At 35.1% G+C, this 23420-nt stretch overlaps 1 protein-coding gene across 2 annotated transcripts in view; it reads right to left on the bottom strand.

The window, feature by feature from the left end:
* The window catches only part of sfl (N-deacetylase and N-sulfotransferase sfl), a 272440-nt gene that overhangs the window by 129466 nt on the left and 119554 nt on the right, over positions 1–23420 (bottom strand). Inside the window, exon 1 of one of the 2 annotated variants that reach the window (XM_085821788.1) lies at positions 20667–21045. The exons of the other annotated variant lie outside the window; for it this stretch is intronic. The gene's annotated coding sequence lies outside the window, so the exon portion shown is untranslated. Of the gene's footprint in view, positions 1–20666; positions 21046–23420 lie in introns of those variants that run through there. 2 annotated transcript variants of the gene reach the window in all.

Below are 23420 nucleotides of genomic sequence, written 5' to 3'. Positions count from 1 at the left end.
AAACCGGCAGGGAAGCCGTTCAGTGTAGGACAGACAGGACACGATAATGAACTCCTCTGCTACCACCACGGACGCCCAGGACACGTGTGTGTACTGGTCGCAGTGCGAAGGTACTATAGGGACATACGTCGAAACCGCTGGACATCAAACCCTGGACGAGATATGGGCAATGACTCCCAATACAGCTTCGACAACGACTATGCACAGCCGACTTCTTCCCGAATACGAAACAGTTCACCTTGTCGCAGCGCTCTCTCAACCGCCGACAGTCACCAGTATGGCGCTCCAGCTGTTCCTCGCGTTGATCATATGAGGAAAACTAAGTCAAGCGACCTGTGCAGGAGGTGAAGCCATAGCTGAAGAAAATCCTCCGACGTACACCACAGCCAAATTAAAAAAGAATAAATACCACCCTTATCAAAGTTAACGGACAATGTGTAAAAGACCTTACTGAAGCTGGCGTCGATTATTCCGCCATATACGAAAAATTAGCCGACAATTAAATGCTCTTATGTTTACTGAGAATGGACCTATAATGAAAACTGCCTGTGATAAACCTGCAGCAGCCTCGAGACACTGTATATTAAAATTGACTTGAATAGGACTAACAGGCCGTTTGAATTCCCTACTTTTCCGTGACAGGATGCCATTATCGACTATGGAAATCAAGAACTTGCAGAAATCTTTTCAGACTATGAAGATTTAAATAAATCAGAATGCTCCTTTTTTGCGGCAACAGATTACTTAATTGAAGCAAACTCGATAAGGCAAATATGTGCCTTGAAGAAGTGGGAAGCAGATGGAGATATGACTGTTGGCAGTAGATTTCTGATAAACGAAAGTGGGCTGTCGAAACCATCTTCCATTTTCGCCGTTCAGGATAGTTGCGTTCAAGTATAGATAACAAACTATTCTTCACCAGCCCAATTGATACCGAAAGGGATGGAGGTTTCAAGGAACATTAAGTCCAGGAAAAGGTTCATTCGAGAAAAATGATAGGAAATTTTGGATACTGACCTGACCAATGATGAGGAAGACCAGCTGATGAGTCTACTAGAAAACTATAATGAAATTTTCGACTTTAATTACAGGAAATCCCGATGCAATGCAGTGAAATACAAAATCGATACAGATGGCAGCACGCTAATCAAGCAAAAACCATACCGTGCCACTGAGAAACGCGTGTAGGAAGTACAATGAATGCTGAAAGACAAGATACAAACGTCAGGCACCCCATAATCATCTCCAGTCGTGCTTGTGAAGAAGAAAATGAATGGCATTTTTGTATCGATTAAAGAAGATTAAACAAAATAATCAAAACGGACGTCTAACCGTTATTTTGTATCGACTATACTTTGGACTGCCAGGCTGGAGCAAAACTTTTCTCTACGAAGGATCTAAAGTCAGGCTACTGGCAAATAGAGGTTGATGATAAAGACAGAGAAAAGATAGCCTTTGTGACACCAGGTCTCTATGAATTTAACGTCATGATATTTGGATTATGTAATGCCCCAGCGATATTCGAACACATGATGGACACGGTACTAAGAGATCTCAAGCGAAATATTCGTCTGTGCTAGCTAAACGACAGAATTGGGTACGCATCTAATTTCCAAGACCACCAAAAACGCTTGAGGGACGTTCTGAAATGTATCCAAAGAACAGGACTGACGCTAAATTCCAAAAAAAATGTTCATTCAGCAAAAAGAAGTTGACGGTATTGGGACATCTAGTCGATCATCCCGATTCACAAAAGAAAAAGAGGCTACAATAAAGTTCCCTGTTCCAGAAAATAACGCCGATGTCTGAAGTTTTCTGGTCCTGTCCTTCTACTACCAACGATTTATCAGAAATTTCTCTGATACCCCCTGCATGACTTATTGAAGAAAGATGCAAAATTTTCTTGGAACTTATTACAGAGTGAATTCTTTGCAAGGCTAAAAAATTACTAATCAGTAGCCTGTTTTGGGACATTTTAGTCCAGACGCAGAAACGAGGATACATTCGGACGCTATTGGCCATCGCATCGGTGTAGTACTGGTTCAGATGCACGATGGCAAAGAAAGACCAATATCCTATGCATCTAGGTCTCTTTTTGCAACTGAAAGAAACTATTCCTACAACCGAAAAAGAATGCCTCGCCGTCATTTGGGTGATCAGTAAATTCAAGCCGTATCTCTATGGTAAACACTAGACAATAATCAAACAACACCAATCTTTTTGTTGGCTGGCCAAGGTTAAGGATCCATCAGGAAGACTTGCATGATGGGCTCTCAGGTTGCAGGAATATAACATCAAATTCGTATACAAGAGCAGGTCGCGAACACTCCGATGCGGATTCACTATCAAAGAAGCTCTTTGTCGAAATAATAATTGAGAACAATGACGACAATGCTTCCCCGCAATCCCAGCAGATTGCGGACAAGAGAAATAAAATAATAAGCAATTGAAGTTCATCATTAGAATTCTCAAGAGAGGTGATGCGTGCCAGAATTATCAAATAAGAAATGATCTACTGCACAAAAGAAGCTATGATCCTATGGTATAGCAGCGGCTCATGGTAGTACCAAGACGACTTTATAACGTTGTTTTTAAAGTCTTCGTGATACTCCAACCGCCAGTCATCCCAGCTTTGCCAAAACCTACGACCGAATACGGAGAAAATACTACTGGCCAAGCCCATACGGGAGCACATGACAGTATGTGTCATACTGTCAAGAATGCGACAACACTGCAACATACGCTCGGTCAGCTTCATCTGATAAAACCCCCTAACATACCGTTTATCAAAAGTGAAATAATCTACTTGTACTCTTTCATGTTACCCGAAATGGGAACCGGGGGATTATTTGCACAGATTACCTTACCAAATTTACATTGACAAAGAAAGCACCAACAGCTGAGACCATCGAAATTGCGAAATTTATAGTTGAAGAAATCGTACTCAAGCACGGTGCCCCTAAAGAACTGATCGAGGACGTAACTTCTCATTACATGAAAATCATTAAAGACATGAATCAATTATACCACACATCTCATCTCCTGACGACCGCCTACCATCCGCAGAAGAATGGTTTAATACGATTCAATGAGACATTGGCAGACACGTTGTCCATATACGCAGACAACAACGGGAAGACAAGACAACGGGACTCAGCCCATTCTTTCTCCTTCATGGTAGAGATATGCAGACTCTTCTCGGAATAATTTTTCTATCCAATACCGAAGATCCCGACGAAAGTAGTGTGCAACATCCGATCACAAGAGTTGAGGAAGTTAGAGAGCTTGCAAAACTCCACATCCTCAAAACGCAAACAGCAGACAAGCGCTGATACAACGAAAGCCATCAAAATGTCAGCTACAATACCGGAGACTAAGTCTGGGTCTTCGCACCAGTACTCCACGGCGGATTATCCAAAAAGCTCATAAGACGTTACTTTGGACCATATCAAATAACACAACCATCTGACGTGATACACGACGTAAAAAGTAAGGAACAAAACAGGACGCGACGGAGTTCACAGCGGCACGTTTTTTCCTAAGAAGCGGGAAATGTAACAAAAATTGTTCCTTTCGACAGAGCGCGCATCTCAGCTCAGTACTTAAGATGTAGGATTTGAAAACGGAAGTTCCCACCAATGGCAAGACCCCTAAAAAATTGAAGCTGTTTAAATTCCCTTTCTGTTAAATTACTTCCTTTATCTTTCATTTACTAGAGAATGTTCAAGTCTGGAATATTCTAGCTCGTTCATCGATGTACATATGCGGTTTCTTATTCAGTTCGAATTATAAAATCTTGAGTTGAGACTTTTCACTTCGTTTGTCTTAATATGATCATTTTATCATGTGACAATATTAAGAAATAAATTGCGTACTGAAGCGTTTCTACTCTGAAGATGATGTGGATGGATGAATGGGATTCTTATTTTAATTCCGCCCTTGCGCATACCTGCCCTTGCGCATTTAATTTCGCCCTTTCATTCATTTCACTTTTCGTTCATTTCATTTCATTAAGTAATATTCTCCTTAAAAACACTTTGATGTGTCATAAAAATGTGTAAAAATGTTTGTGTGGTCATAAAAATAACTACATGAATATTTGGATTTCCCTATTTAGTGCTGACAGCTGTAATCAAGTTTTTCTGAACACCAAATGCTGTTCAGAGTTGTAAAAAAATCCACTGTACTCGAATTGATGAATTTTATAATGATTAACTAGATGTACATTCAGCCTCATTTAAATATCATGGACAAAATCCCGGCAGCAAGTATAAACCTCGACGTCTGATAATACTAATTATACCTAGGGTTGTCAGATGCCCTGGTGTTTGATGAAAGCATTCACTATCCTGAGTCAGTTTATCGCGGTTATGTTCTTTCAAATAAATAAATAAGATGAAACAGGAAACAAGACGATACATAATTTTCGATTTTTAATTGGGAAAACTGCTTTCTCTCTACACTCAGCCTCTGTTGTACGAGGGCTATCCAGAAAGTAGATTACGTTTTGGAATAAAAAAATAAAAAAAGTATAGGAAACAAATTTTATTATATACAGATGAAAGCCACACTCAAATACTACTTTTTCTACATAGTCACCATACAAATTAAGGCATTTATCGTAGCGATGTACGAGCTTGGAAATTCCTTCGTCGAAAAATTCGGCCGCCTGCGCCTTCAACCACTTCGTTACCTCTTCTTGCAGCTGTGCGTCGTCATCAAAACGCTGCATAGCCAGCCACTTCTTCATTGCTGGGAATAGGTGGAAGTCGCTCGGTGCCAGGTCGGGACTGTACGGCGGATGAGGAAACAACTCCCACTTAAAAGATTCAAGAACTTTACGAGTGACATTTGCCGTGTGGGGCCGGGCCTTGTCGTGAATCAACAAGATCTTAGAGCTCAACATTCCTCTGCGCTTGTTTTGAATTGCTCTTCTGAGTTTTTGGAGAGTTTGGCAATACCTTTGAGAGTTTATTGTAGTGCCTCTTTCCAGGAAGTCCACCAAAATTACACCTTTTCTGTCCCAAAAAACAGTCGCCATCATCTTCCTTGCCGACATTGTTTGCATGCATTTCTTAGGTTTTTGGGGAGAACTTGTGTGCCCCCACTGCATTGATTGCAATTTCGTTTCACAGTTCACATGTTTCACCCATGTTTCGTCACCAGTAACGATGCGATTGAGTAAAGAGTCACCATCCTTATGGTAAGCGTCCAAAAAGTTCAACGCTGCAGCCATTCGCTGATTTTTGTGGTCCTCTGTCAAGATTTTTGGAATCCATCTTGCACAAAACTTGTGGTAACCAAGCTTTTCGCTGATGATTTCGTGCAACAAACTTCGCGAAATTTGTGGAAAACTCAAAGAAAGTTCCGTTATTGTGAAATTTCGATTTTCACGGACTTTAGCATCGACTTTTTCGAGAAGTTCGGCGGTCACTATGCTGGGTCTCCCACTTCGATCTTCGTCGTGAACATTGGTTCGGCCATTTTGAAATCTTATGACCCACTGACGCACTCCACCTTCAGTGATAATGTTGTCCCCATACACTTCACGAAGCTGCCGATAGATTTCTATCGGTTTACAGTTTTTTGCAGTCAGAAACCTTATTACTGAGCGCACCTCGCGGGATTTTCAATTAACGCAGACATTTCAAACCGTCACAGTATCTGAACGGAGCATAGCACGAACCTCTCACTAGCACGGCTAGATGCAGACTGAGCTGCGCAACGCTCTGACCCCAAGATGGCCGCGCTAGCCCTGCCCCTAGCGGACACAGACGGAAACGTAATCTACTTCCTGGATGGCCCTCGTATTAGATAGTTGTTGGATAGATATATTACTTTGGCCATGCGTCTGCCTGCCCTTCTATAAGAAACTACCATTGTTTCTTGTCTAACATGGTTTCAGGACAAGACATTCATTCAGAAATTTACGACCATTTTGTTATGCTCTGTCTAACCATTCAGCTGCTTGCTCATCTCGGACAAGAGTTTGAGTGGATTATCTTGTGTTCCTAAAGTACAATCGAGAATCGAATACTATGGGGAACAAGCATGTGACGCTTTCTTTCCTATTCGTTAGCAGCAATCCTCTCATATCTATGCACCGGTTTCAAGTAGGCTCCTTGAAGTTTAGATCTAATAACATCCCAAACAGCACAAGAATATTCCTGAGATATTTTACAACTATTACATACTATTTTAATCACATACTAGAATATCCGGATGTCGTCAGTTCTCATATGCCAAGGATACTTAGTACATAATGGATACTCTTTACGTGCAAGAATCATGACAACTCACCCGTTTTCAAGGCTTGGTAAAAGTTTTAAGAATATACCAAAGTTTTTTTTTTTTTTTTTTACAATGTAGAAGACCAATTCTTATGAAATATGCCTCGAACGTTTCACTCATATTCCTTTCAGAAGATAAGAGGAGTACTCCAAATTGGCATACGTGTCAAATATTCTCAGAATGTTATCTCGGGGAGATATACCTGCAATATTCCATATCGCTTGCGAATGTTCCGAGAGTAATAAGGGTTAACAGGGAATGAGTGTTATTAATATTTACGCATATGGCGGTCTCTCTCAACCGGTCCTGACTATTTCCCTGTACACTAAACGTCTACGTCTTTCATGACTCTTTATAAAAGCAGAGATTAACTCCAGACACAATTGTTTTTTTGTTGCAGTTTCCGGGCGTCCACTGTAGTGCATGTCATGCTTTGACTCTAGATTACTAAATTACTTTAATAACATGAAATCATTCTAAATAACATTAGTTCTGTCCGAGTAAATTTGTTAAATTATCAGCAATAGCACGATCTTCTGCCGATCGGCGTTATCCATGCACTCCAGTATACACAAAGCCATGCTGCATCGCCTGGAGTGGCGTGGAAAAATATGGAGAGTCCAACTCATTCAACTTCGTAAACCAAGAACGTAAATACACCACTGTGTTTCTAAGAAAACTCTACTCTGAATTCATGAACTAAATGCCCCTCTTTCTCGTTTAAATATTCCCAGTATAATTCGAGATGGCGGAGATGATGCTCATATACCGTAACGGCTAGCATTTGTCAACCAGCCCCACAATTATTTTCGAATTTGTAATGGCTGTATCCAGATATTTGAATCAGCGACATAATCAGATATAAGGGAATGGATAATCGGGACGCTAGCGTAGTATTTTATAATCAAAGATTTTTTTAAAAAATCCTTTTTTAAGCTGTTCTTGTTAATTTTTCTAGCCCAAGCTAATTTATTTACTATTAGGTCTATCTATATTTAGTAACACACGCCTACTTTTTTCTCCAAAGTTAGCTCAGTATGCATTAGCTAACATTCGTTAATCTTAAATATACGTTGGTTATCATAAATTAAGGAAAAATCACAAAAATCAAGATTACTGAAAACATTACATGTAGAATTTAAAGATACTTACCCACAATATACAACACATAGTAAGGTATCAAATAACATAAAAAGAAATTACCAGACAAATATGATAGTATAGAAATTAGCACATGTATAAAATGAACAAATCGAAGGTGTCAGTTTGCTATACGAAAAGTACCTTCAATATGGAATATGATCGCCTCTAGAAGCAATACAGCACATACAGCGATTTGTGATGCTTTCAATTATGCGGTTTATCAGTTCCATAGGAAGCGAGAGCCATTGCTCTTGCAAAGCAGTTGCAAGCGCAAAAAGGATCTGAGGGGGCGGATTGAGAGCAGCTAGACGTCTCCCTAAAGCATCCCAAACGTGCTCGATAGGATTCAAGTCCGGGGATCGAGCTAGCCACTCAATGCGCATAATTGTTTCCTGCTGAAGATAATGATCTACGATGCGAGCCCTGTGTGGTCTTGCGTTGTCGTCCTGTAACAGGAAAACATCACGCCCCGGCATATGGGCGCACATAAAGATCAAGGATGTAATCTCTATAAATCTGAGCATTCACGGTTTCCCTTGGAAAGACATGGAGGTTTGTGCGCCCACCCAAAGAGATGCCACCCCAAACACAGACACTGCCTCTTCCGTATGCATCTCTTTCTCGGATGTTTGACAGATGATAATGGGTTCTAGGTTCTCTCCATATCAAATAACGCGTACTATCGCTTTCTAGACTAAACCTGGACTCATCCGTAAAGAGAACCGCCCTTCATTGATCAGGTGTCCAGTGGACATGTTGTTGTGCCCACTGAAAACGGTCCCTCCTATGGCGTGACGTGAGCGGCACACAAATGGCTGGTCGCCTCGCATATAGACCACCTTCGTGAAGCCTCATACGCACAGTTGACATTGACACGAACTTTCCGGTGGCTGCAGCAAGAGAGGATTTAAGAAGAGTTGGAGTAGCGGTTCTATTCCTGCGTGCACATAATGTCAAACATCGGTCATCGGCGCTCGTCGTTGGCCGACCTTGGCTGAACCTCCTAGATGCCGAATCTGTGATTTGAAATTGCCCCCAAAGTCTATGAACCACAGAAGGACTCACATTTAGCCATCTGGCCACTTCTGTTTGACTTTGTCCTGACTCTAGTCTCCCAATGGTTCTCCATTGCAGTTCTGCAGGCAAATGATGCCTGGAGGTCATTGTTACGAATTGGCTATTTCAGATTTCTGATGTCACTGTCATAGTGAAATATGTGGGCTTGCTCTCAAACATGGACTTTTACGCTCCTCGCAGATGACGTATTCCGAAAGAAGCGGCACTAATTTGCATATCGCAGTTTTACTCAGCTACTCTTACTTGGCAACATATTCAAATTTTACACGGTTTGGCTTATTTTTGAGGGAGTTATCGCTATTTTTGTGATTTTTTCTTAATTTATGATAACCAGTGTATGTGAAAAACAGCGATGGCAAAAAAATGCTATGACACCACTTAAGACAAGATACTGATAGATGATTGCTCTGTTTACAACACGGCTCCATTTAAAATGGTTTCGGACATCACGCTAGTATTGTTTAAAATCATATGATAATAACGTGATCCCAAAATTAAGCTAAAAAAAACAAGTATCATCGAAAAATTTCTAGACTAAAAGTAGATTATGTAAGATCACAGATGACTTAAAAAGGGGAAGTAATATAATTCAGGGGTCTCAGTCTGGCAGCCTGCGATTACATTTCAATTATATACTTGTTCTAAAGATTTCAATTATTTAACTCCAAGCTTACATTATTTTCATTATCATTAAAAATGAATGCGATTAACCCACCAGAAACCCAAGTGAGATAATTAATTTACAATGCGATATAAATCTTATTCAAAGATTTTAAGGTATAATAGCTCAGTTATTGCATGAGTGATAATTATTTTTAATTTAAGTACTTTATAGTTTTACATGTATTTAATTAGCTTGCAAATTATCGTTTTGTTAATATTCATATTTATATTTTAAGGTGAATCGCAACAAGTAGTTACTAGCCCAAAAGGGTCTTAGCTCGATGGGATTTGACGGCATATCACTCTAAAATTCCGAATGATTTTTCAAATTGATACCACAAACTATTATCACCCTATATTACTTTTAAAGAAATAAAATAATGAAGAATGTGCATTGAATGTATGTATGTTTCTTTCACTGTGAAAAACACTATAGTACCTAGAGCCATCAAATTCTGAACAACGTACTCCTCCACCCGGAATCCCGACTTTTATACAGTAGAAAGTCGGTAATCCGGACGTCCATTATCCGGAATGATCTACAATCCGAACCTCAAAGCCACAAACTTACGCATGCGCGTAAAGCCAGTAAAGCGTTTACCCATGCGCGCTTCCGATAGTGAAGAAAGTTACATTGAACGAAATGTTTAATAAAGTAAACAAATGGTCTTTGCCAAAATGTCGGACTTAGCTTTTTCAAGCATACAGCAAAATGTAGCTTGCTTTTTTAAAAGTATGATGTGCCTTTTTTTTTTTTTTTTTTTTTTTTTTTCCAACTTTATTGTATGATTTTTGTTTTCCAGGCTGAATTTGCATTATTTTCATACTTTTTCTTAGCAAAAACTGATAACTGTGTACATGGGAAGAACAAAAGCATAAAAAAAGAACTACTCATATTTTGTATAAAAAAGCTGAGGATAATAAATAAGCAGCACTAAATGCATAGCTGAAATAGACATACACGTATAAAAAAAAAGGTTTCTAACCAAACGGTTTCGCAACTTTTCAGTGAAGGAATAGAACTTTTAACTGTTCAATATTTTTAATTTTTAATAGGACCTTTTAATCATGTATCTTAGTGCTAATTTTTTACTGTTATAATTCATTTAGAAAATACTGAAGATATTTGTTTATCATTAATTGTTAACATGTAATGTGTATGTAATAAAACAAAGTATAAGGAAGAAAAGATAAAGAAAAGGGATGTAGGTGTTTTTTAAATAAAGTAAAAAACACTCTAAGATCTTATGCATGCCTCACTGTTTGTAATCAAGTTCAGACTGCAAATATTTTAGTCCCCCCCCCCAATCTGAAATTCAAAGAGGGAAAAAAAACAATTTGGAATGTGAAAACAAGAATTTTAGTATGTTTATGCTATTTTAAAAGTTATAACATGAGACCTTAGTAAAATTCGATTTAAGTTTATTTAACATGAAAATAATAAATACATTAATTTATATGACTGAGTACTTTCAAATGAATATTACTAGCTCTCCATCTATTTTCTTAGTTAATAATAATGTGTGACATCATAGCCTATTTTTTATGTTAAACCATTTATTATTGATATCTGAAAACTGAAGTCAAATTTAAACTAATGATACAGTTATAAGAATTATACATTACAAAAGTGTGAATTAACATGCTTAGGCGATTCTTTTCAAAGAAACCATTTATCATATGGTAATTTTTTTTAATCATAGAAATTAAAAGATTTTATACTAATAGAAAACTGCATTAATCATTCTGATTTTCTACCAAACAAAATCTACACAAGGCATGTGATTTGATGCATTACAGCACCAATAAACATGCACACATAACATTAGAGTTGTACATAAAAAAATTAACAAGCTTTTTAATTTCATATAGGGTTAAAAAAATGGCACTTTTTTTATGGATGTCCAAAAAGGAATTGGTTTAGATTTTCATTTGCTTTTATATATTAGGACATAAACTACATGGAGTTTATTCTTCCTGCTAACTTGGGATGAAAATGCCAACATTCCATAACTTCAGCTTCTCAGCCACTGACAGGCCAATGGAGAAGCATTAATATATTTTAGTTAGTTAAGTAATACAAGCAATCAGTATCAGTATAAATGTTCCTATCCAATAGGTATTATTTCATTCTTTAATGTAAGGCTCAGTATTTTTTAATAGGAATAAAAATCTATCATTTATTCTTGGAACAAAGTTGCCATATTTTAGTAATGTCATTAAGATTTGTTAATAATATAACTCCCATGGGAAAAAAAATCTTACCAGTTTTTCTCCCCCCTTCCTTTCTCCTTTTTTTAGAGGGGAAAGAAAGCAGGTCAGTTTTGCCATATTTAACTGAATATACAGTTATATATATTTAAAACAATCAGAACAGCAACAATATTAACATAAAGAGGTGCTTTTAGTAAAAACCTAAATGAAACTAAGAACAATAGGGTGGGGGGCAGAGTGCCCCAGGCATTTGATATGATGTGCAGCAGGCCTCAGAAGAGCTTTAAGTTTTTAAGTGTATACCTATACATAGGAATATAAAAAAGGATGAAGCTAAAATGTGGTCCGCATTGAAAGTATTCTGGATATGGAATTACATTTGGCACTATAGGCTTTCTTGACAGTCTGTGTTTCAGTTGCTTCTGGAGAGAGAACCTTTTCAAAATTGATGTTGATTGAAACCTATCTTCAATCAACGATGAGCCAAGGAAGAATGAGCCGATTAAGGCAATCCTTTCGATTAAAAATGCAGTAGCTAAAAGCATTGATTTTGATACAGCTACAAAAAATTTTCAGGAGTTAAAGCTCCTAAAAACAGCTAGGAGCTAAAAACAGCTCCTAAAAACAGCTTTAGTTTTTCTTATTAACAGAAATTTTAAAAACACTTTATTAAAACACCAAGCTTGTAGATTAATAAGCTTTTTTAAATGTACATTTGTCTGCTAGATGTATGTTGTTTTTTATTTAATCCTAAGAATTTGTTTCCTAATCATTTAACTATTTAATTTTAATTAACACACTGATCACCACAGAAATCTACATAAATTGGTTGAAAAATGGCCACTAGTTTTCAGGATCCTTCTAAATGCCATTACCAAAAAAGATATTCACAATTCCTTTTATTATTTTCAATTAGCATTTGCTTTTTATACTAGTATTATTTATTTTTATTATAATTTTTTTTTATTATTATTTTCAATTACTTACACATTCTTCCACAAATCAGCATATATTATGCTTCTTTCAAATAATATTCTCAGGCTCAAAATCATAGCAATATGCAGAAAGGCCACATAAATCACTTTATATAGTGAAATAGTTTATATAGTGACCAGCAGCACCAAAAGATAGTTCAAAGATCAGTCTATTTTGCCAGTCACCTTTGACCCCAACATAATAAATAAATGTTAATTAAATATTTGTGTTGACATTTGTATAATGGTAATTCCAATAAGAAGGGCCCCACGAAGATTTCTGCTTCGAGGTCTGCCACTAACAGATAACCCTCATTTGTTCTTTACTATAAATAAACCAGTAATTTCCTAAATATGAATCGGGAGACTCTTTGCTGCCCAGTTAAAAATTTTGAAGCATTCATTTTACTTTTCTTATTACCTGAACAGTAAGCAGCAGCATGAGTACATAACTTTTTGTATTATTAGTAACATACATCTATCTGTAATTATGCATTAATTTCTAGTTATCAGTTAGTTTTTATTAATTACACATATTTATTTATTAACACTTTATAATAGCATTATTTTCTGTTATGAATTTCTCTTTTTCTTATGTTTTCAAAGCAATTACAGACATCTAGGTTCGGGGCTAAAGTTTCAAAAGATGATACAAACAAATAATCCAATCTAGTTCTGGCTTAGTAGCACTATTACTAGTGGAACTATTCATGAAGATTAGGTTAAGCACAATTCTAATAAAACATTAACATATTTTAATTTAGTATTTTAAAAATAAAAGAAGAAATGGCTTGGAAATGCAATTAGCATAAAGATCCCCCTTAAACAAATGTGAAGTTTATAAAAATTTAGTAAGGGCTCTTACTGAATATTTTATAACTCCCATCATTCAACTACATATTGTTAAGGATTATGTGAGTAGTATGTATTTAACCAGAAACTGGATCAATGATACACTTTGTAGTTCTATCAATTTTAATCACTATTAAACATTTTATAGCACTCCACCATCAGTTATTCAACTTATAACTTCTGAATAAACACAGTTACATGTTTATATGGCACTTCATAATTAAATATAAGATAGTGATTCGAAACGTACTTGCAATTCAAACACCTGTCTCTAGGTATGAAAACATTTTAGTTCAGAATAATTACTTTATAATAATAAAGAAACATAATGTCTGAAATATAAAATGCCATTCAATATTTATAATGCATAACCGCCAAACTTAGAATATGAAAAATCAGTAGGTTCAGGTGTCAAAATTTGAGAATTAAAAGAAAGTTTTAGGGTTATGTGGCATTATCATTCCATAATTTACTTTTGGTTTATAATGCACGATTCAGATTATCTAACTATTCATAATATGATTCCAACATAAAATACTATATTAATATCTAAAATTTAATTTTGTAATTTTCTTGCACTTTTATACTGAGATACGTACACTGTATTCTCAATTATCCGGGTGCGAATTTTCCAGTTTGTATATTATTCATGCATGGCGGTATCCACACTCACTCAGAGCTATATAAAATGAGAAACATACGCAAATTACAACATAATCTAAAAGTTTCAAATTGCAGCTTTAGGTTAAGTTTCTTCAACAATTACCTCGTATATTCGGCATGTGCATAGTCGAGAGCATCATTTTGGTTGATCACTAGGACAATTTTTGTATGTATTTTCATGCATACTTTCCTTTTTATTCTTTTAAAAACTGGTTTAAAATTTTAGAGAAAAGACATGAATAAAGGACACACAGGAATGCAGATTTCATTTCAAATGTCTCAAGAATAAATGAGAAGTCTACCACCTGATTTGACACCCGCTTAAACACAATCATTTTGATTTCATTATTGTCATTGTGGCTAAGAATGCCCAGATGGTCCTTCAACTGCAGGAACAGGTGGTAGTCACTGGGCACTAGATCGGGATTGTGTGCTAGGTGACAAAGTTGTTTCCAGCAATATGACACAATCAGAACTTGAATTTGATTAGCCACTTGTAGATGGGCATTGTCATGAAGCAAAATGATCCCCTTTCTCAACATGCCACACATTTGTTTTGGATTGCGGGATGCAGTTTCTTTAAGGTCTCACAATACATTGTAAAATTTATTGTTCACCATGAGGGAAAAAATACACAAGCAACACACCCTTCCTGTCCCAAAACATACTACACATGATTTTTTTGGGTTGAAACTGTTTGCTTGAACCTCACTCTTTTGGATGATGGTGAATGATGCCATTCCATGGATTGCTGTTTCAATTCTAGTGTAGCATAAGCCATCCATGTTTCATCAAAATCATCTCCTTCCTCACTGTATCGCTGAAACAAAGTTAAAGCACTACCTATACATTTGGTTTTCTGCACCTCTGTCAATATTTTTGGCACCCAGCGTACACACAATTTTCAATAATTTAAGCATTCGCTTGCAATTTCATACAGAAAACTATGTCACACCCAAGTCAACTCATCACATAATTATAAAAATGTAAAGCATCTGTTCTGTTTCACTCGTTCATCAATTTTTGCACCAAATCTTTAGCAATGACAGAAGGTGACCTACTTTGTTCATCATTATGAATATTCCTATGGCCATCTTTAAAAGCTCTAACACATTCCCGTACCATTCTATCGCTCATAATGTTTTCTCTATACACTTCACTAAACTGAAGACAAATTTCAGCCATTTTCGCATCTAGCACTACGAAAACGAATCACCGATCATATTTCACAAGATTTCCAATTAGCGTAGATGGAATCTAGCATACATTCTGAACAATATAAAAGGCATAATGTTTCAATTAATGGAATTTTAATTGAGGAGAAGTGATAATAAATGAAGATGCCATAACAGAAGTTTTCCACTGCAATGATAATGCTCCAATCAGCAACCAACTAATGGACAGCAAAATCTGCATCATGGTTTAACCCTCTAAGCGGCAAGGCGCTATATATGTATTTTTTGCGATATCTGTAATAACGCATATATACGTGCATATTAAAATATGTCAAAGAAATTAAGGTATTATATCAAAAGAAAACAAATCCGGATTATATATCATCAATTTAAATCTGGTAAAATAGCATGCAGAAATTATACAATTAAAAATATGAAACCATAATTTATAAAATAAAGAGCAATTATGATCTAAAGGGTATTGAATTTTACAAAAAAAAAAAAAAAAAAAAAAAAAAAAAAGCTTAATATTTATTTGTTTACTTTATTAAACATTTCTTTCAATGTGCGCACGCTTAAAGCATACATTACGCTCATGTGTAATGTATGCACATTCTCTATGCGCATGCGTAAAGTTTGTGGCTTTGAGATCCGAATTATAGATCATTCTGGATAATGGACGTCCGGATTACAGACTTTGTACTTAGTAGTTTTGAGAAATTTGTGCTTTCTTAGCAAAAACCCTGGCCATTCAGAGGGTTAAGTTCTAGAAAACACCATTACCAGTAGCAATGAAAGTGTATACAAGTATGAAGAGATTTAGATTGACAATATAATTGGAATTCTTTAATATGGAAATTACATAACTTATACATTAGAACTTTGTAACTGAAACAAACACAAAATTATATCTATCTATAAAATTAGAGAGAAAGGATTTGTACAAAAAATTAAACAGCTTAAATAACTTACACTGTTTAGTAAAACAGTCTTCAGCTTGTACTGTATGATATAATTTTAAGCACATTTGATGCTAAGTGTGTCAAACTAATAATTTTTATGAACACCTGCAGCATTATTTTAATTAACAAGTTGACTGCCAAGTAACTGCATAATAATTATGAGTTTGCAATTTTATAAAAAGACACAGATGAGATAATTCACACAGCTCGTCCTTTTTTTTTTTTCCCACATTGTACTTTTATATTTGTAGAATAGTAAGTGCATTCAAAGAATGATGATTTTAAGAAAAATATTTAAAATCAAGTTTGGCTAATTTAAACTGAAATTGAAAATTTGTTAATATGTAAAGACATGTAAAGGTACTTTTTGATTATCTGCACATTCCCTTGAAAAGTACTCACAAGGCAACATTATGTCACGAAACCAGGCAACCCATGACATGTTTAAACAGTATTTATGTAGAAACCCACACACGCATGCAGTAAGCAAGCAACTGGTGATCTCCACCTTCAAATTTTAGTGTTTTTCATTGGATTCGGTGAATTTTTCTTTTTCGGTTAGAGAGAAGGGTACCCCGTTGCTTCATTTATCACCAACTGGTGGTTTATTTATGGTAGCCTGAGTAGTTGAATGTTATGGAAATCCTATTATGATGTAATCGGTTGCATGATTGATTGTGGTGAACTTGTAAAGGCTTGTTGTGCGTGTTGGTTAGGAAGTACATTGCTTGTTTTGTGGTTTAGATGGTAAACTTTTTGAATGTGGTAAGATTAATTTGAAGTTTCTGTATGATTTGGAAAGAAAGGGGAAAAGAGCATTACTTGACTGGCATGTAAATGAAGTTTTAGTTAGAAACCATTATTAAATGTCCTGTTTCTAGGAAGGAAATGCGTATGGTCGGCCGATACGGTGTTACAGAGGATATCTTTGACTCTTATTTTTTTAATTTATGTGGCGAAGCCAGTATACAGATTCTAGTTCAGATAATTTTAGGAAGTTTTTGGATGCTGTTAAGGAATTTTGTTTGATTGAAGATGTGTTAATTCGTAAATAAAGTAAGTGGATATTTCCTTTGTGTAGTGCAAAGATGAATTTCCTTTTTTATGTTATTTCACTGTTTAATTTGAAATGTAGTTTATTACAAAAAAATATATATATATATATTTGTTGTTGTTGGCTGATCCTTTGATGTTTTAAGTGAATATAGGCCGATGTGTACATGGACAAAGTCAAGAGAACGCACAACGCCTAGTTTGTGCAATTCTCCAATTTTTTGTCAATGTGTACATAGATAAAGAGTTTGTGCAATTCTTATATTTGTTATTTTGGCTTTGTGTAGCCGCAATTTTTGGCGCAAAAATCGATGCTACGCAAGCCAAAATAACAAGTCAAAGAATTGCACTAACTCGATATCCATGTACCACCAAAAATCGCCAATTTTCGCCAAGGGGTACCCATAAATATAATTTTACCTCTTTTTCTTGTAAGGAACTGTAATGCAACTGTGCAGGCCAATGTAAGAGAAAACACTACATTTTCTAGAAATATGGCCTTTTCCCTATTAGTAGAGATTCCATAAAACTGTACTTTGTAAATGATCAAATTTTTAAGGATAAAAATTTGGATGCCAATGACAAATTTGTACAAATCTCCGATTCTTTTTTAAATGAAAGATATCACTGTGTACATGGAGAGAAAAACAATATGTGCTGTGGCAAGTTTCCGCAGTTCTCTGACAAATCGTCGTGTACTCGAGGAGAATGCTGGAAAAAAAACTGTGTCTTATTAATTACAGATGTTTCTTGCATTTGTAATTTTGTTAATTGGTTGCTGTTTTATGAAATTCTTAGTGTGCCACTATTTTTTAAAATGCTGTCATCTTTCATAGCTTAGCTACGCAAAAATTTAGTTTCCACCAACTGGCAACTTTTTGGGAAGGGGCATCTGATAATCAGAATGTAATAATATAAACATAAAATGGTACTTCCTTGTTATAGTGGTCACCGCAAACACTTTGGCAAAATTTTGTGACATTTAAAATCTAATTTAGCAAAAACTGAAAAACACTGTGGCTGCTTTTAAAAAATGTAAAAACCCATATCATAGCATAATATATATATAATGTACAATGTATACAATGATAAGGCTGTGCAAAATGCCAATTTGTGAAATATTCTGATGTTTTTTAAAGCGAAACAGATCATGATATACAGGGGAAAATGAAACTGTTATTCTCTTATTTACACAATTTGTTTTCACTTAAAAAATATCTCGCAGAATTACACAAATTGAGCATTTCACACATAACACATATGTATTATTATTATTATTATATGATTCATTACTGTTATTAAAGGTTCACTGTTACTCTCATTATGAGTTTGCCAATTTTGGGGACTATTATAATTAGTGCCATTTAAGCATTTACATTTAAGATAATTACCTATATTTAGCCGCAAAGTTTACATATGATTCAAATAAAATAAAAACCAAAAAAAAGGAAAATAAAATTCTTTTTGTAAGAAGATTTATTTGATTTGTTAAAGTTTTATATCCTACATACTATGTGATAAACAGAAAAATAATCTTATATTTTAAAACTTTAACAAAATCTAAGATTACATTCTTGTACTCTTCAGCAAGTTACATTTGGTTATCTAAAATAAAATAATTCGCAAAACATGACTGATTCACTTGTTGCATTCAGAGTGGTTTGTTTCAGATGAAAAACTTAAGTACGTCAGTTATTAGGTGGGTATCACGAATACAAGGGAAACACCAACTGCTATACAGAATATGATAATTAAATTATCAAATTTTAAAAAATACATGCAAAAAAGGTTAATAAAAGACCTAATAAGCAATGTTTTCAAAATCAACGAAAAAAGACCTGTCACCAGACTTCAATTTAATCAAACATCTGTTGTATAAACAAAAGAGGAGATTCTCCAAAATAATAATTTCTAGTGCAACAGACTCCAAGATCTTTTGTCTGCAGAAAGGCACACAGTTATTAGAAATGATGCACAAAAATTTCTGAACTCCATGCCAGAAATGCTTTGCAGTCACAGAAAATAATGGAGTACCAAAAAGCTATTAAAATTTATTTATTACTTACTATAGTAAAAACTATACATAAAGTTTTGTTGAATATAACAATGAAATATTCATTTTATGTGTGTTTAAAGAATGCAATTACTGTATGAATTTTTGTATACATAATGTTTAATTATTATGCAACATATAAATATATCTGACAAATGAACTGATTTCTATTTTCCTTTTTACATTTTTTAATCATATGTAGACTTTTGTGGCTAAGTGTATGTGCTTTATTTAACATTTAAATAGTATATGATAATTTAATTACTTCTCCTGATTCTGCGATTTCACTTTTCAAAATAGCCCTTTATAACAGCCCACCAAATCTTTAGACAAAAATAAAGCAAAAAAGGATGTCTTATTTTCGAATAAACACGGTATGCTGATTTTCAAATTTGGGCATATGCTCTCAAATTAAAATTTGCTTAGGATCATTGCTTCCGATTCTTTAAACTAAATATGAATTTTTTTACATACAGAAGTATACGTGCAAATTTTACAGCACAGAGCGAATAAATATGTATACCTATTCCGTAACCAGTATAATAGAAAATTATGAAATGTAATTCCGAAGCCGATTCCATCTAGCATATGTTAATAATACCAGTTTCAAACACTGTTTTTGAAAGCATTGTCTGCAAATCCAGACACGATGAATCAAAAATATAACACAAATGCGTATCCCCTCTCCGTAAAAATTTTATAAAACAAACAGCGCTTAGTGCTTATACAGAAGAACCTATAACAGTAATCAATACAGTTTAATACCGTAATGTGACAATGAAAAACTTTACAATAAAATATATTACGTTTTCATGCAACTGTCATCAGTACGAAACCGAGATACCGGTTATCACACGCATTTATTCAATAAACAAATGCTTTCAAAACATAGTTCGCGTATATATGTCCACGCTCAAAATGATAATCTATAGCAGAACATCTAATACCACTGAATAAATCTACAGACCGACCGATGTCATCGCATATTCGAATTCTTATTCTTCCTCATCATTAGATGTTATCGTTTGGTTATGGAAAAATGCTGAGCTAGCTTCGAAGACATTAGGCTTAGCATTAATCAATACAGAAACATGCTAGTTGAAAATGTATTTTAAGCTCTTATTGGAAAATATATCGGGTTTCCAATATATCAAATAACTGAATATAGTGCTCTTAAATTAATTAATGCAGGAAACACTGTTTTATATTTACGATAAACTGAAATCCGAATATTTACAACAGCGAGAAATATTATCTGTCTATTGGCATCTTGGCGACATAGTATGTATCTTGAAATCTTTCTCTGACAGTAGGTTTAATGAATGATACGAAAACAGTAGGCTATTCTACCCGTGTAATATTTTATTTAGACTTTATGTGTAAAATATACACTGCGATACAGTACCTGTGTACCGATAAAGCGCTGTTACGTTATTTCCCAGAAATAAAGATTATAATAAAAATAATGTCGTTACGTGATCTTTCAGATCATACACCCCAAACTAAGATTTTAAAATGGTAATAGAAATAAAAATCTATGACTCACCCAATTACTCCTCACGTGCTATGCACGTGGAATAATGCCAAGGAATGTAACTTGGCTTCAAGGACATGCGCCAAGGCCAAGAGAAAAGTGCATTTGGTTATCCTTTTAAGATTGAGAATTGCGATATAACTCGCGTCAGTTTGACATGTTTAATAGTTCACGTACGATCAGAGAAGAAATCAAAATGAATGGTATCCTTAGTGAAACATGTTATAAGTGAAATCTATAGCAGAAGGCTGCCATACTTATTTAGTGCCACACATATTCCTTCCATACGCCACATACGGCAAATAGAAGACTAAACACTCGTCCATCTGCTCCACGGATTGACCGCTGACTCTAGAGAAGGGTTGCCACTCTTAGAACAGCGCTCTGGAGGAAAATGGAACGAACAGCGCCAAAGCCTGCCAAATGAGGTTTGCAGAAGCCGCAGAAATGGATTCGTGTACATTTGCTGCTAGGGGGTGTGTCGCGTTATTTTGACAGCGCGAGGGATTGCAGGGGTTCTTCTAAGTCCACGTCTGCGATTGCTGAAGGTGTTAGATTTAATCGACTGCCAAATTATTTTTATGAAAAGCGTATCTATACCTTACTGTCATTTTAAATATATTCAGCTCTTTTTTACATGTTAATTCAAAATAATTTCCTATTAAAATTTTGATCTCTCTCTCTGAACCCTTCTTTAAAAAAAAAATTAGTAAACTTAATTCCAAGAAAATCATCTTATGGGGAAGGGAATTCTTAAAATTTGCGTTTGAAATAAATATGTCAAAATGGTTAAAGTTAAATGGTTAAGTTATGTATGGTTAAAGTTTTCTTATCAGTTTTGAAAAATTACTTATCTGGGATTAAAAAACCTCCTGCCCCCCCCCAAAAAAATAATCTGCTAATATACTGTAGCTCATGAAAATGATCGAACACTTTGAATTTTTGTATTCTTTAATGAACATAAAAACTAAAATAAATTAAAACAAAAAGAAAGGCCTTTTACTTTGATTATATATAAATTCAGCCTTTTTTATAGCAAATACATTTTCGAAAAGATGAAATTAAATTCAAAAATCCATATCGTTTGTTTAATGAGGAAAAGTATTCTTACAAAAATAGTCGGACACTTTTTAGTAACAGCCGAAAATGACAAAAACTTGTATTGTTTTTGCTTCTTAATATCTTGTGGGGAATTAACTACCTCTGTCATTTAATCCTTTGAGCATTGACTCCGCAAATTTTTTGTTTTGTTTTGTTGTTACTTTCAGACTTAATTCATGCTACTCTTCTTGAATCACTGTTTTCAGTTACGACCGCGGGCCCACCAGCGGCCGAGCGGTAAAGTCGCTGAACACTGGTAGTTCGGTCCGAGGTTCGAATCCCGCGAACGGGCTGGCTGCATGGGCGTTTTCGTGGTTTTCCCCATGTGTAACGTGTATACGAGCCAGTTTCCCTTAGAAAGTCCTCCACGAAAGGCATCCCTCCCCTTAGGCAGATAGCCCCCGTGTGCTTTGCCATAATTAAATACACCAACACCAGTTAAGGCCGCTAAGATATGCTCTGTTTTCGAATTTTCGATTCTAGTTTTCCTGCCAAATATGTTCAATAGGATTCAGATCTGGCTACCGGGGTGGTACTTTAATTACTCCTGATTACTTATATAATAGCCACAGTCTAACATCGTGCGCAGCACGCTTTGAATCAATGTCCTGGTAGAATTTAAAACTATATTGTATATTGAGTTTTTGTGCTGACTATGCCAACTTTCGCTTCAAAATGTCAAAATATTTATACTGATCCATAATGCCATCCATAAACGTTACATTACCAACAGTGGAGTGTGCCATAAGATCCCCATATTGTGTAACTCTTCCTCGGCCGTGTTTAACATTTGATACTAAGTTTTTTTGCTTCCGAAATAATTCTTTGGGCTTTCTCCACACGAACATTCTTCTTAGCCGAAGATGTTAAATTTGCTTTTCATCAGCAAACAACACTTTTTTCCAGTACTCGGGTGTCTTTTGTTTCATCAATTTTGAGAAAGCGAGTCGAAGTTTTCGGTTTTTTTATCTGACGTAAAATTTTCTTCCCACTACTCGCCCATGATACCCTGCAGATCGCATTAATTTTCTTTCCGTTTCTTGGATTTACACGTATTCTATATTTCACGTAGTTCGCAACAAATGTAGGAGCACTCAGTCTTGGAGTCTTTTTAATATTCCCTAGAATAAAGCGTTTCATTCCATCAGATAACTTAGATGGTCTTCTTTTGTTTTGAATATGATTCTGCTTCTTATAAAGTTTAATAATATAAAAAAACTGTAGAATTTCTTAAATTAAGTTTTAAATAGGCAGTTTTTCTAACAGGTTTCCCTTTCTTTTTTATGCAAATTAATAACTAATGTGAGGGTTTCTAACGATGTTTCCTTTTGTGATCGAGCCTTCGCAAGAAAACATTAAAATAACGAATATTTTCTAAAAAGAAAATTTAATTAAATTTACTAATTATTTTTTACAAATTTATTGATACAAGGAGAGAGCTAAGAAAATGTGTATTCAAAGGGAAAATATTCCTTATTATTTTATTTCAAAGCTTTTATCCTATTACATGAAAGTAATTAAAAAATTATAGTGGTCGATCATTTTTGTGAGACATTGTAGCTAGGTAATTACATACCAAGCTTTCTGCATTACTGTAATATGAAGGATAAAAAATTTCTTTGTTTTGTTTATCAAATTCTAATTTTAAAGAAAGAGAGCCCCCCC

The sequence above is a fragment of the Stegodyphus dumicola genome, chromosome 8, assembly GCF_044657685.1.
Source record: "Stegodyphus dumicola isolate Sdum_Otavi_A_Nest chromosome 8, ASM4465768v1".
Classification (NCBI taxonomy): domain Eukaryota; kingdom Metazoa; phylum Arthropoda; class Arachnida; order Araneae; family Eresidae; genus Stegodyphus; species Stegodyphus dumicola.
The sequence above is the reverse complement of the archived record's forward strand: the minus strand, read 5'-3'. Positions and strand labels throughout refer to the sequence as shown.